Genomic DNA, 13,044 nt, shown 5'->3' with positions numbered 1-13,044 from the left:
AATGCTATTAAACGAGCACTGTAAATACTAGTTTGTGTCATGACAGTTCCGCTTTCAATCCAGCTTCCTTTTACAGCAGTGAAGACAGCAGAGGATGCGACCTTGCACCCACGTGGGAAACTAGAAACTCCCACCCCTGGCTGCAGATCAGTTTAGCTCCATCTGTTGTAGCCATCTGGGGAGTGAACCAGTATATGGAAACCTCTGTGTCTTTTCGTCTCTGTAAAACCTGCCTTTCAAATAAAAACAAATTACTTAAAAAAAAAAAAATAAGTAAAGCAGAGTTTCTACCCTTCAGAAACTGAGTCTACTGTATATGACAGTTCAAGCAAGTTCTTCTTTTTTTTAAAGACTTATTTATTTGTTTGGAAAGTTGGATTTACAGAGAGAAGCAGACAGAAAGATCTTCCATGTGCTGGTTCACTCCCCAAGTGGCTGCAACAAACAGAGGCTGAACACATCTGAAGCCAGGGTGCAGGGTCCCAAGGCTTTGGGCTGTCTTCTACTGCTTCCCCAGGCCACAAGCAGGGATATGTACTGGAGCCCATATAGGATCCTGGTACACACCAGGCAAGGACTTCATCCACTAGGCTAGCACGGAGGACCCTCAATCAAGTTCTAAGCAAAAACCCTACATATGTAAGTGGTGCCCAGCTGTAGGCAACTGCCTAGGTTGCCTTTGTATCTTGGCAAGTGTTATCACTGCTTGGAGAAAAGCAGCCAACAGTGGACAGGCTATTAATGCCAACTCTGGTAACTATACCACTGTGTCAATATAGCGCCTATTTTTTTTTTCTTAAGATACTGGGAGAAGGTGGCAGAGAGTCTGCTGTGCCACCATGTGTGCTCACCAACCAGGTACACCCTACACCACTGCCACCTCCACGAGCACATGGAGAGGGGTGTACTGGTAAGGAACAGGGGACTGGGGATGGGCCAGAACAGGGACTACTGAGGGCTTGTTTCACATATAAAATGATTTCTGGGGTCAGGTCACTGCATCTACAGCTAATCAAAGGTGCTGAGATGCGGTGGATCAGAAAGGAGATCCTCCCTGGGTCAGGCAGGGTCAAATATCAGGTTATGTGCACAAGAGCCAGCGTTCGGGGAGGACCAAGTCAGGCTAGGTCACAGAATCCACCAGTGCTCACAAGAGTCGTATTTGGGGTGGGTCTAGTAGGGGTTCTTTAGAGTCACCCCAACTAGGCGGTAGCACCATCACTGAGTGTTGGGACTGGGGTAGGCCACATGGGGCTTTGTCACAATACCTGTTAGCATCCACAAGAACAGGTCTGGGAGCATGCTGGGCTGGGCTAGGCGGTAGCATCCAGTTACATGCAAAAGCCTGGGCATGGGGCAGGCTGAACTGGTCTGGGGTAGGTTGTAGAACCCACTAGTCAATATAAGAGCTAGGTCTGGGCAGAGCAAGTTGCAGCTTAGGACAGGCCTGGTCAAGGTACTCAGGAGTTTTCCAGCAGGTGCAGTAAGAACCAGGTCTGGTGGGTAGGCCAGACCAGGCCGCAACACCCACTGGTGCACATGACAACTGGGTCAGGGATAGGATGGGCCAGGCCATAGCACTCAGTGGCATGTGGACACTCAAGAGCTGAGTTTAAGAAGCCAAGCCACCCCTTGCTTCATGCAGGAACCAGCAATAGGGGTTGGACAGACTGGGCTAGGCTACAGCAGCTGCTGCTGACATGAGCATGAGAGTTGATTCTGGGGGTCAGCCTAGAAGGTATCCTCAGGAATCTGCCAACTAGGTGGCAACTCCAACTTGTACAAGTTAGGGATGCATCTGTGAATGGGCTGGGAAAGGCTGTAGCAGCCACTCAACAAGAATGGGAGCCAGGTATGGGCACAGGCTGGGCTGGGTTGCAGTGCCCCCTGGAGCCAGATCTGGGGACCAACTCAGGAGAGTCTCTTCGAAGTCAGCCTGATGGGTCCATGCCATGGAATTCCCAATCTCAAGGAACCCTACATGGTCATCTGGTCTGGCTTTGAAGCAAATGTTGCTTGGCTGCTGACTATGTATAAGGCAAAACAACATACTGGAATATACATGAAAGACAGGGCCGCTAGTCTACCTGATTCAACAGAAGCCCTTGAGTGGCTCACCAAAGGATGGAAAGAACAACAGGTTGAGCAACACTAGAGGCCAAAGTCTCCATCTAGTATCTAAGGCTATGGACACACCAAAACAGCCAGCCAGCTAGCAAATAGAGAAAGTCGTATCTCACAACTGGTGCAAGGAAGCCAACACCAGCTCAGAACAACTGAGACTACTCAAGCAACATCCTCAGGACTCTTCCCCCATCAGGGTCCCTGGGGCGAAATCAGCAGACATCAGGGTCCTCAGGTGCTGATGTGATCTGGCAGCTAGGAGTGGTGCAGTATCTTACATATCCTCCCATCCTCACTGCTGCAGAGTCACCAGAGGGAGGGTGGGGTCTTATCCCTTACCTCCTTTCTTCACCCCCAATCTTTCCCATGCCATCTACTTGAATATAGCAAAACATCCATGAAACAAACATTTAAAAATACATTTAAATTCAAAACATGTATGTTGGAGCTAAGACCCTTACAAACGCATATATTTGGTGCTATAGTTGTCATTTGGGATATCTGCATCTCATCTCAAAGTGCCTGGGTTCTAGTCTTATCTCCCCTTCCACTTTCTGCTTCATGAAAATGAACATCCTAACAGGCAGTAATGAAATAAATGCACACTGGACACGGTGCAGTAGCCAAGTAGCTAAATCCTCACACTCAATGCCCCGGGGTTCCCATTTAGGCACTGGTTTGTATCCCGGCTGCTCCACTTCCCATCCAGCTCCCTGCTTGTGGCCTGGGAAGACAGTTGAAGACAGCCCAATACCTTGGGATCCTGCACCCATGTGGGAGACCTGGAAAAAGCTCCTGGCTCGTGGCTTTGGATCAGCTCAGCTCCAACCATTGGAGCCACATGGAAGGTGAATCAACAGATGGAAGATCGTACTCTTGTTATCCCCTTCTCTCTGTATCTGCTTTCTAATAAAATATATATTTTTTTAAAAAAGAAATGCATATCAAAAAGTACCCAGCAAAGTCTGATAGTTTTCTGTAAATACTCAGATTAGCAAGATATATTCATAATGGGGGTTAATTCTGGCTATACATGGCATTAACTTACAAAACTTTTCTTTTAAATTACAAAATTTCCAATCAAGATGGTGGAATAGGGAAAGTACACGTTTACACAGATGGAGAAACATTAGCCAGGGTGAAGCATAGAGGGCACATTCCAGGAAATAGGAGAGCATAGAATAGCAGCAGAGGGGTACCTGGAGACTGACAGACATGGGAAAGCATTGAAAACAATGGTGTGGTGTTGCAGTGACTGATACCCCAGTCGCATTCAGCTAACGGCGATCTGAACTACACCAGCAACAAGGTGGGAAGGGACTTTCACTGGGAGCTTGGGAGGTGAACCCAGACAAAGAACCTTCCGACCTGCTGGTCCGTTTGATTTGACCAGAAGCACAGACAGAGCAGCAGATCTCAGACAGACAGTGCAAGAACAGGGTGGATTTCACAGCCCAGTCAGCTCCCTAGAGCTGAACTGGGCACCATTTTGCATAAGGAGGCAAAGGCAAGGGAAAGGACTGAGCATACACTGAGCTGGGAGTGAACTCATTTCTGACTCAGTGAACTGCATCAATGAGGCATTCAACAGGCTCCACCCAAGACAGGCTTGGGTAGCCCTCAGATCTGACGGCCAGGAGATCAAGAACTCTGGCAGTGGTACAATAGGCACCATTTTGGGCACTGCGGCAAAAGCTTTAGGACTGCAGGGGACAACAGTGAACTGCGCATGTGCTGAGCTCATGAGAACTCACTGAATTCCGTGGAGTGCACTGGTCCCACAGGAAAATAATAGCGACTGTGGCATCATATGGGTCAAAATAGGTCCATGTGGCACCCAGACCTAACGGCCAACAGGTTCCAGCAAGGTCAGCACCAACAACAACCAAGCTATATAGAACACCTGGTGTCTCTCTAATCCTGGGACCTGCCCCACTCAAAAGTGGGAGAAAGGTTGCAGAGACAACAGTGCAACCTCAGCAAGGTAGCACAGAAGGTGGAGAGTGATGAGCCAGGAGCTGGGGTTACGGAGTTCTTGGTGGAAGTCTAACATAAGAACCCAGACCTGGAACTCGCTGGAGGAAGTGGCACAAGTGACTGCAAGCAAAGAGCCGTGTACCAACCATAAAAGTAAAATTGAACTGTAGACGTGTGGGTGACACAGCTTAGAAACCTACCCCAAGGAGAAGAATCTGCTAACCAGAAGTACAATGACCAAGAGCAAAAGAAGAGACAAAGGCACAGTATTATTGAAGATTCCTCTGCAAAAGAGCAAAACCCTTTGCCAAGCTCAGAGTTAACTGAGGAAGACATTGAGAAAATGGGGCACACAGAATCCATTAGACTCATTTTAAAGCTTCTGATCAACAATGAGAAGCACATACAAGAGTTCAAAGAATTTAAGGAAGCAATAAAGCAAATCAAGGCTGATATCAGAAATTAAGAACACAGTAGAGCAAATTAAAAGTACAGTGGAGAGTCTCCAAAGTAGAATGAAGCAAGCAGAAGAAAGAATCTCAGAATTGGAAGATATTTCCTGTCATCAGGGGGAGGCAACCAAAAAGCTGGAAGCAGAGCTGGATCAGGCCAAAAAAAGTATTCAACAATTGAAAGACACTGTTAAGAGGCCAAATCTAAGAGTTATGGCAGTCCCAGAAGATGCAGAAAGAGAAGTTGAGTTTGCAAATGTATTTAATGAAATAATAAAGGAAAATTTCCCTAATCTGGAGAAAGAATTGGGAAACAACATCCAGGAGGGGCACAGAACTCCCATCAGGCTTGATCAAAAGAGATCTTCACCAAGACACATGATCATTAAGCTCTCTTCAATTGAACATAAGGAAAAGATCCTTAAATGTGCATGTGAAAAAAATCAATTGACATATAAAGGAATGCCATTCAAACTCACAGGAGATCTCTCACAAGAAACTCTATAGGCAAGAAGAGAATGGAGTGACATATTCCAGATTCTAAAAGAAAAAAATTGTCGGCCTAGGAAAGCTTTGTCTTTGAAAATGAAATAAAATTCTTCCACAGTAAAGAAAAGTTAAAAAGAATTTGCCTCATCCAGACCTGCCCTACAAAGGATACTTCAAGATGTTCTCTTCAGAGAAGAGGAATAGCACCCAACAAAACCAAAGGCAAATGGGAAGAACATCCCAATAAAATGACAACAGAAGACTAAATCAATGAACAACCCATTCCTAAAATCACAGGACCAAAGTACTACCCATACCTATTAACTCTGAATGTAAATGGCTTGAGCTCAATCAAACGTCATAGATTAGTAGACTGGATGAAAAAACAAAACTCATCTACTTGTTGTCTAGAAGAGACATATTTCACCAACAAAAATCAATGGAAACTATATCGCATGGGATTTGATGTTTTTGGTTAGTTTCATCTCTTCAAAACACTTTCTTCTGATTAAATTCTTCAGTGACTCATACATCATAGAGTACCATCACTTTCTTCAAGAAGATTCTTGATTTTCATTTCTTCAGCTACACGTTAGTCATTTAATAACATGCTATTTAACTTCTTGGTGTTGTTAATTTCTTTTTTCTCCCTGATGTTGATTTTGTTTTGTGGCTCTTCATTTAAGGGGATATATAGTAGCTGTGTAATGGAGACTGTCATATCTAGTAACATGTTATTTAACTTCATGGCATTATAAATTTCTATTTTTCTTTCTATTGTTGATTTTGTATTATGACTTTTCATTTGAGGGGATGTACAGTAGCTGTGAAACAGAGACTAACATTCAGATGTGAGGATATAGTGTGGTATGCATTTCTGCTTCCAGACAAAGATGGACTTACAATGAAACTGTTTACTATTTTGACAATAGGATTCTGGACTCTCTGCCACTGTCCATGCCCGCAATGATGGACATATAACTGTGTATGAAGAACTATACTTTAGTAATGATATAGAGGAACTAGGCGGGGGGGGGGGAGGAATTGGGGCAGGGATAAGGGAAATACCAGGAGCCTATGGAACTGTATCATAAAATAATAATGATAATAAAATGTAAAAAAATTTTTTTATATATCAATTAACCCATTGCTAAAATGACAGGATCAAATTACCAACTATTTGTATTAACACTGAATGCAAAGGGCTCAAACTCATTAATCAAACATCATAGATTAGGAGACTGGATTAAAAAACAAAACCCATCTATTTGTTGCCTACAGAAGACACATCTCACCAACAAAGATCAGCGTAAACTGTATCTCATGGATTTTGATATTTTTTGATAGTTCCAGCTCTTCAAAAACACTTTCTTCTGATTAAATTCTTCAGTGACTCATACATCATACAGAAGCATCATTTTCTTCAAGAAGGCTCTCGATTTTCTTTTTCATTTCTTCAGTGACACATTAGTCTTTCACAGTAGCATGTTATTTAACTTCATGGTGTTATTAATTTCTTTTTTTCTTCCCGTTACTGATTTTGTATTGTGGCTTTTCATTAAAGGGATGTATAGTAACTGTGTAATGGAGACTATCCTATCCAGAATGTGAGGATACAATGCAGTATGCATCTCTAGTTCCAGACAAAGATGGACTCCCAATGAAACTGTTTCTTATGACAATAGGATGCTGGACTTTCTGCCACTCTCCATACCCACAATGATAGACAGAGGACTGTGTATGAACTACTATGCTATAGTAATGATATAGGGGAACTCTGTGAGCAGGGAAAGAATTGGGGAGGGGATAAGGGAAATCCCAGGGCCTATGGAATTATGTCACAAGATAATAATAAAAAGTAAAATTTAAAAATAAATAGAATTTCCCTATAAAATAAAAACCAATTCAACTAATTCAACCCTCTTTAGGTTCTCATTAAGAGGAAGCAACCTCATTCTGGGAGGGCAGCATTGGCCCAGCATCCCAGTATGATAGCAACAAGAAAATTACAGATCACTATACCTTATGAACAGCAAAGTAAAAATTCTCAACAGAACATTAGCAAAACAAAGTCAGCTGTTTAAGAGGATTATACACCCCAGCTATAGGTAAATGCCTAGGCTGCCCTGTACCTAGGCAAGTGTTAAAATGCTGATACAAAAGACTGGTGGGCATTCTGGGCCTGTTTAATGCCAAAACTGTCCTAACTAGATCAGTGTGCCAGCACAGTTGCCTCGCCTATTTTTTATAGGTAAGGTCTAGGGAACCAAGCGAATATGCATGCAATCCAGGCAGGTAGGCATGGCTCAAGGCCAGCAAGCCACATTGCTGAAAGAACTGTGCACTTCTGGGTGAGGGGGCTGTGGATTGCTCCGGGAAGAGGGTATTGGGATGTGTGGGAGGGAGGACTACTGAGTGAGAATGGTACAGGTCAGAAATCACTTCTAGCGAACTTCTACCAACCAAGCTACTGCACTTGGCATGTAAACAATGGGGCTGAGTCATTGTGTCCCCCCACGTGGGAGACCTGAGCTGAGCTAACTGCAGTAGCCCACTGCCCACCAGTGTACATGAAAGCAATGGCTGAGGGACTTGGCAGGCCTAGACCACAGTACCCACCAGCAAGTGTCGGAATAGGTCACATTAGCCTGAGCCATGATATTAAGCAGCATCCCAGAGAACCAGGTCTGGGACAGACACTGTGGGTTATGTGGGCTCTCCCCATAACACCTGCTGGTTTACTCACGAGCTGAGAGTAGTGATGGGTTCAGTCAGGCATCACCATGGAACCCCAAGACACCTGGGCACCATGGTTGGGAACAGACTGTGCTGGTCCAAACTGCAGCACCCACAGATGAACCCAAGAACTGGGTGTGGGACAGACCAGGTTGCAGCACACACCAGCACACACAAAGCCCGAGACTGGTGAACAGAGTCTGCTGGCTAAGTGCCTAGCACTGGCTAGCAAGCATGAGATCTGGATCTGGGTGTGGGCCTGGTGGGGGATCTTGAACTCCCCTGTTGAGTTGTACACCTCCCTCTGGTGACCACATGACTTAGAGCAGGCTGCTCCACTTGTTGTGGTGGGAGGAGTTTCTGACTGAATCAAACCTTAGCATACTGGCAAGCACAGGAGCCAGGTTGGGATGCAGGCATGCTGGGTATGGCTAGGCTACAGTAGCATCAAATGACAAAGGCCAATATGGGGGATTGGCTATGCCTGGCTGGGTCAGAGAAACCACCAGCACACACAAGATCTGTAGCTGAGTGCAGGCCTGGTAGGAGATCTAAGTGGATGCCCCTACTAGGTTGCAGTTCTCACTGGTGTGAGTCAAACTAGGGGTGACAAATTGGGCTGAGAATGGCTGCAGCATCCCTCACCATGGGTGTGGGCTGGGTTTTGGGTATGCCAGACTGGATTAGGCTTCAGCACCACTGCTGTATGCAATAATCAGGTATGGAGAACAGGCTGCACTAGGTCTTGGCACCTGGTGAACTTTGGGAGAGCTGGGTCTGGGAGTGAGCCAGGCAGGACTGAGTTGTAGCACTCAATGTTAAGAGACAAAATAGTGGGCCAGAACTGACTGGGAGACTGCAATCTCCAGTGCATGTGTAGGCTGACATGGGTGACGGATTGAGCTGGACCACACACTGGCTGGCACACACTGGAGTCAGGTTTGTGGTCACCTCTAATAAAGTTTCTCTGGAGAGACTTACAACTGGACCACTGGTCTCAAAACTCCAACCACAGGGAAAATCGCATTTGACCATGTAGTGCATGTGTCAGAATGGACCTCCTTGGTTGCTGAAACCTGTGTAGTAGACAGCATGCCGAGACAACACAGCTCACTGAGGTCTGCAGAGGACACTTAGTACCATGGTAGAGAATGGAGGGAAGATCAAACTGGACAACTCTTCAGGCTAAACTTTGACAGCAAATATCTGGGTAAACGGAGACTCTAAGATGGACTGTGTCAGCCAACGAACCTTGGAGCAACAAAATCAGCAGCATCTCAGAGCTGTTGGAACCACTTGGGCAGTGCCCTAGGGACATGATCCACACTGGGGACCCAAGCATGACATTGAATGGCCATTGTTCATCCCTTCTCCCATATACAGAAGGGGGGGGGGAACAATTGTCTCATTAATTTTCCCTCATTTATTGACCCTTCCTGCTCTGATCACTGGTCCATGCGGGCATTCATCCTCCAACTAAGTAAACATCATCAAAGATAAAATAAATTTCCTTACAAAAAAAAGATTATACAATATGATCAAACAATCTATTTCTACAATATAAGGATGGTTCAACAAGTAAAACTCTGGGTACGGGACAGTGCGTCACTTGCATCACTGGTATCCCACACTGTATCCAATATTGGAGTCCTGGCACTCTGCTTCTAATTCAGCTTCTTGTTATTGTGCCTGGGAAGGCAGCAGATGACGTCCAAGTGCTTGGGTCTCTGCTATTCAATGGAAGTCCAGTTCCTGGTTTTGGCCAGGCCCAGTCCTTAATGTTGTGGCCACCTGAGAAGTGAACCAGCATATGGTTCACTCCACCTTTCAAAAAAAAATTAATCCTTTTAAAAAATTTAATCAATGTGGAGAAGATGTTATAGTGCAATAGTTAAGACCCCTGTCACAATGCTTAGTTTAAATCCCTACGACTCTGCTTCCAATACAGTTTCCTGTTAATGCACATCCTCGGAGGCAGCAAATTATGACTAAATACTTAGACTCCTGGCACCCACATGAGAGACCAGGATGGAGTTCCCAGTTCCTATACTGAGTTTGGCCCAGAGTTGGCTGTTGCTGGCATTTCATGAGTCAACAGATGGAAGGTCTACCCCTGTCTCTCTTTGTCTTTCTCTCTGCCTTAGAAACAAACCAAAAAGTTAATTAATGTAACATACCACATTAACAGAATGAATTCAAAAAAAATCATCTCAACTGATACAAAAACAGCACTTAACAAAATTAAGCACCCCTTAGGAAAACACTAAATAAATTAGGAACAGAATAAAATCATCTTAATACAATAGAGGTCATGTATGATAAGCTGGTAGCTAAATTACATTCAATAAGAAAAGACTCTTATTCCTCTAAAATCAGGAACAAGAAAAGAACACCCATTTTTATTGCTGCTGTTCAGGACAGTGTTAGAAGTTCTAGCTAGCTCAATTAGGGAAGCCATTTAAAACATTCAAATTAAAAAGCAAAATTACAGACCCAGCACAGTAACCTGGTGACTAAAGTAATTTGCAACTGCCAGGATCCCATACAGGCAGCAAGCCGTGTCCTGGCTGCCCCGCTTCCCATCCAGCTCCCTGCTGGTAGCCTGGGAAAGCAGGAGAGGACAGCTCAAAGCCTTGGGACCCTGCATCGGCAGGGGAGATCTGGCTCCTGGCTTCAGATTGGTGCAGCTCTGACCATTGCAGCCGCTTGGGAAGGGAATCAATGGATGGAAGATCTATCTCTCTTTCCTCTTCTCTGTATATCTGACTTTCCAATAAAAAAATTAAAAATAAATTTAAAACAAGTAAAATTACCTTTAACTATAGATGACATAATCTTATATGCTAAAAATCTAAACATTATACACATGAGGCTTGTGCCATGGCGTAGTAGATTAACCTGTCACCCGTGGTGCTGGCACCCCATAGCGGCACTAGCTCAAGTCCCAGCTGCTTCACTTCAGACTCAGCTCCCTGTTTATGTGTCCACGAAAGCAAAGGAAAAAGGCACAAATACTCAGGTCCCTGGCACCCACACAGGAAATTCACATGACACTCCTAGCTCCTGGTTTCACCCTGGCCCAGCTCCAGCTGTTGGGGTCATGTGGGGTATGATCCAGAAAATGAAAGATCATTCTCTCTGCCTCTCCCTCTTCATTTAAAACAATCTTAAAATACATATATACTCATACATAGGGTTCCTGTAAGAATAAACTAATTTAGCCAGGTTGCAGAATACAAAAACCAAGCTAGTAAGTTAAAAAGAACGTCATTTACAATAGCATCAAAATACTTGGTAATTAACTGGGGTAAAAGTCTTATATCCTACAGAACCGATTCAGCAATTGCAACCAACAGCTGATCGGGGGCGATGGACTGTGCCAGGCCCTGTGCTTGCTAGAACATACAAGAATCTGGTCTGGAAACACCTCAGTCTCTTTGGGGATCTCCCCAATCCAACTGCCATACTCAGAACCCTAACCATGAAAAGACAGAGGACAAAAGTTGGCAGTGAAAAACTGGGCAAGTGGAGACTCTAAGATGGACTATGTCAGTCAGTGGATTCTTCAATGACCTCATAGTGCTTAGAATGGCGAGATTGCCAGCAATTCATAACTGGTGAACTATCAAACCATTTGAGCAAGAATCTCGGAACATGCCCCACATCTGGGACCTGGGGTGGGTGGGAGAGTGGGTGGGGCTTCTCCCTTAATATCCCCCAATACTTCAGATACATGAAGGAAACAATATGGAAATAATAGTTTTACCCACTTTCCTGTAGCCCTTGAACCTTTTTACCCTAATTATGTAAATATTGTCAAAAATATAATTTGAAAAAATGGAAAAGTCTTATACCCTCTTTCATGCTAAAAAAAAACTTACCAATAAATATAAATGGAAAAATAATCTGTTCATAGATTCAAAGACTTAATATTTCTATTAGTGGTCAACATTATCCAAATCAATACAGTCAATATATTCTTTACCCAGATTATAGTGATAGCCAATATTATCATTACCCAGACTTATTACAATCCTTTTCAGGATCACAATTGTGCTTTTTGGCAGAAACAAAAAAATCTATTTTAAAATTCAGATAGAATCTCTTGGGGTCCAAATAGATAAAAACCATCTTGAAAAAGACAAGAAAGAACAAAGCCAGAGACTGTACTTCCTAGCTTTAAAACTTACCACAAAGCTATAATAATCAAATCGTTTAGTACCAGTATACAGACAGACACATAGACCAACGAAATAAACAGCCCAGAATTAAGTTCTAAGATACATAATGAAGCCTTTTCAACACGGGTGCCAAGATCATTTAAAGGGGAAAAGCACACTGTTCTGGGAAAACTGGATGTCCACAAACAAAATGAACCTGAATCCTTACAAAATACCAGATGCAAACATTAATTCAAAATGGATCAAAGACCTAAATTTAACATTTAACAATGTAAAATTATTTGAAGAAGAAAAAAAATATATGGCAACTATTTCTTGGCTATAATACCAACAGCACAAGCCACAAAGCAAAAACTGACAACCTGAACTTCATGAAAGATCTCTACTTCTATGTGGTTCCTAGAATAAATAAATTCAAGTAGGAACAGTGACTAGTGGAAATCAGTGGGACAGAGAAATGAGTTCTCAGAAGCCACACACTCAACTGGTTAATCTTCAATCTCCAAGCACCAGGATTCCAAACCGGTACTGGATTCCATCCTGGCTGTTCCACTTCCCATCCAACCCCCTGCTTGTGGCCTCAGAAAATGGTAGAGGATAGCCTTGGGTCCCTGCACCCATACAGAAGACCTGGAAGAAGCTCCTGCCTCGCTCCTGGTTTTGGATTGGTCCAGCTCCAGCCACTGTGGTTATGTCAGGAATAAAGCAGAAGATGGAAGATCTTTCTGTCTCTCCCTCTCTCTGTAAATCTGCCTTTCCAATAAATAAATAAAATCAATAAAATCCTAAAAAAAAGTTATTGTTTAATGGGAACAGAGTTTCTGTATGAGATGATGCTCTGGAGGCTGACAAAAGTAACAGTTGAACAACTCCAAAGCACATAATGTACTCAGTGCATCCCATATTTAAAAATGGCTAAAATGGAGTAAGTATTTGGCACAGTGGTACAAGCTCTGCTTGGGAACCAGCAGTCCAACCAAGTGTCAATGTTTGGGCTCTGACTCCAATTCCAATTCCAGCTTCCTGCCAATAATGCACCCTGGGAGGCAGTAGGTTTTAGACCTAGTTAGGTCACTGACATTTTT

The 13,044-nt window shown here is 43.8% G+C and overlaps 1 protein-coding gene across 1 annotated transcript in view; it reads right to left on the bottom strand.

Annotated features, from left to right (window-relative positions):
• Positions 1–13,044, bottom strand: part of RAVER2 (ribonucleoprotein, PTB binding 2) — a 62,352-nt gene that overhangs the window by 7,307 nt on the left and 42,001 nt on the right. The gene's annotated exons all lie outside the window — the stretch shown is intronic.

Source organism: Ochotona princeps, chromosome 2, assembly GCF_030435755.1.
Source record: "Ochotona princeps isolate mOchPri1 chromosome 2, mOchPri1.hap1, whole genome shotgun sequence".
Classification (NCBI taxonomy): Eukaryota; Metazoa; Chordata; class Mammalia; order Lagomorpha; family Ochotonidae; genus Ochotona; species Ochotona princeps.
Note: the sequence above shows the minus strand (reverse complement) of the source record. Positions and strands in the feature narration are given on the sequence as shown.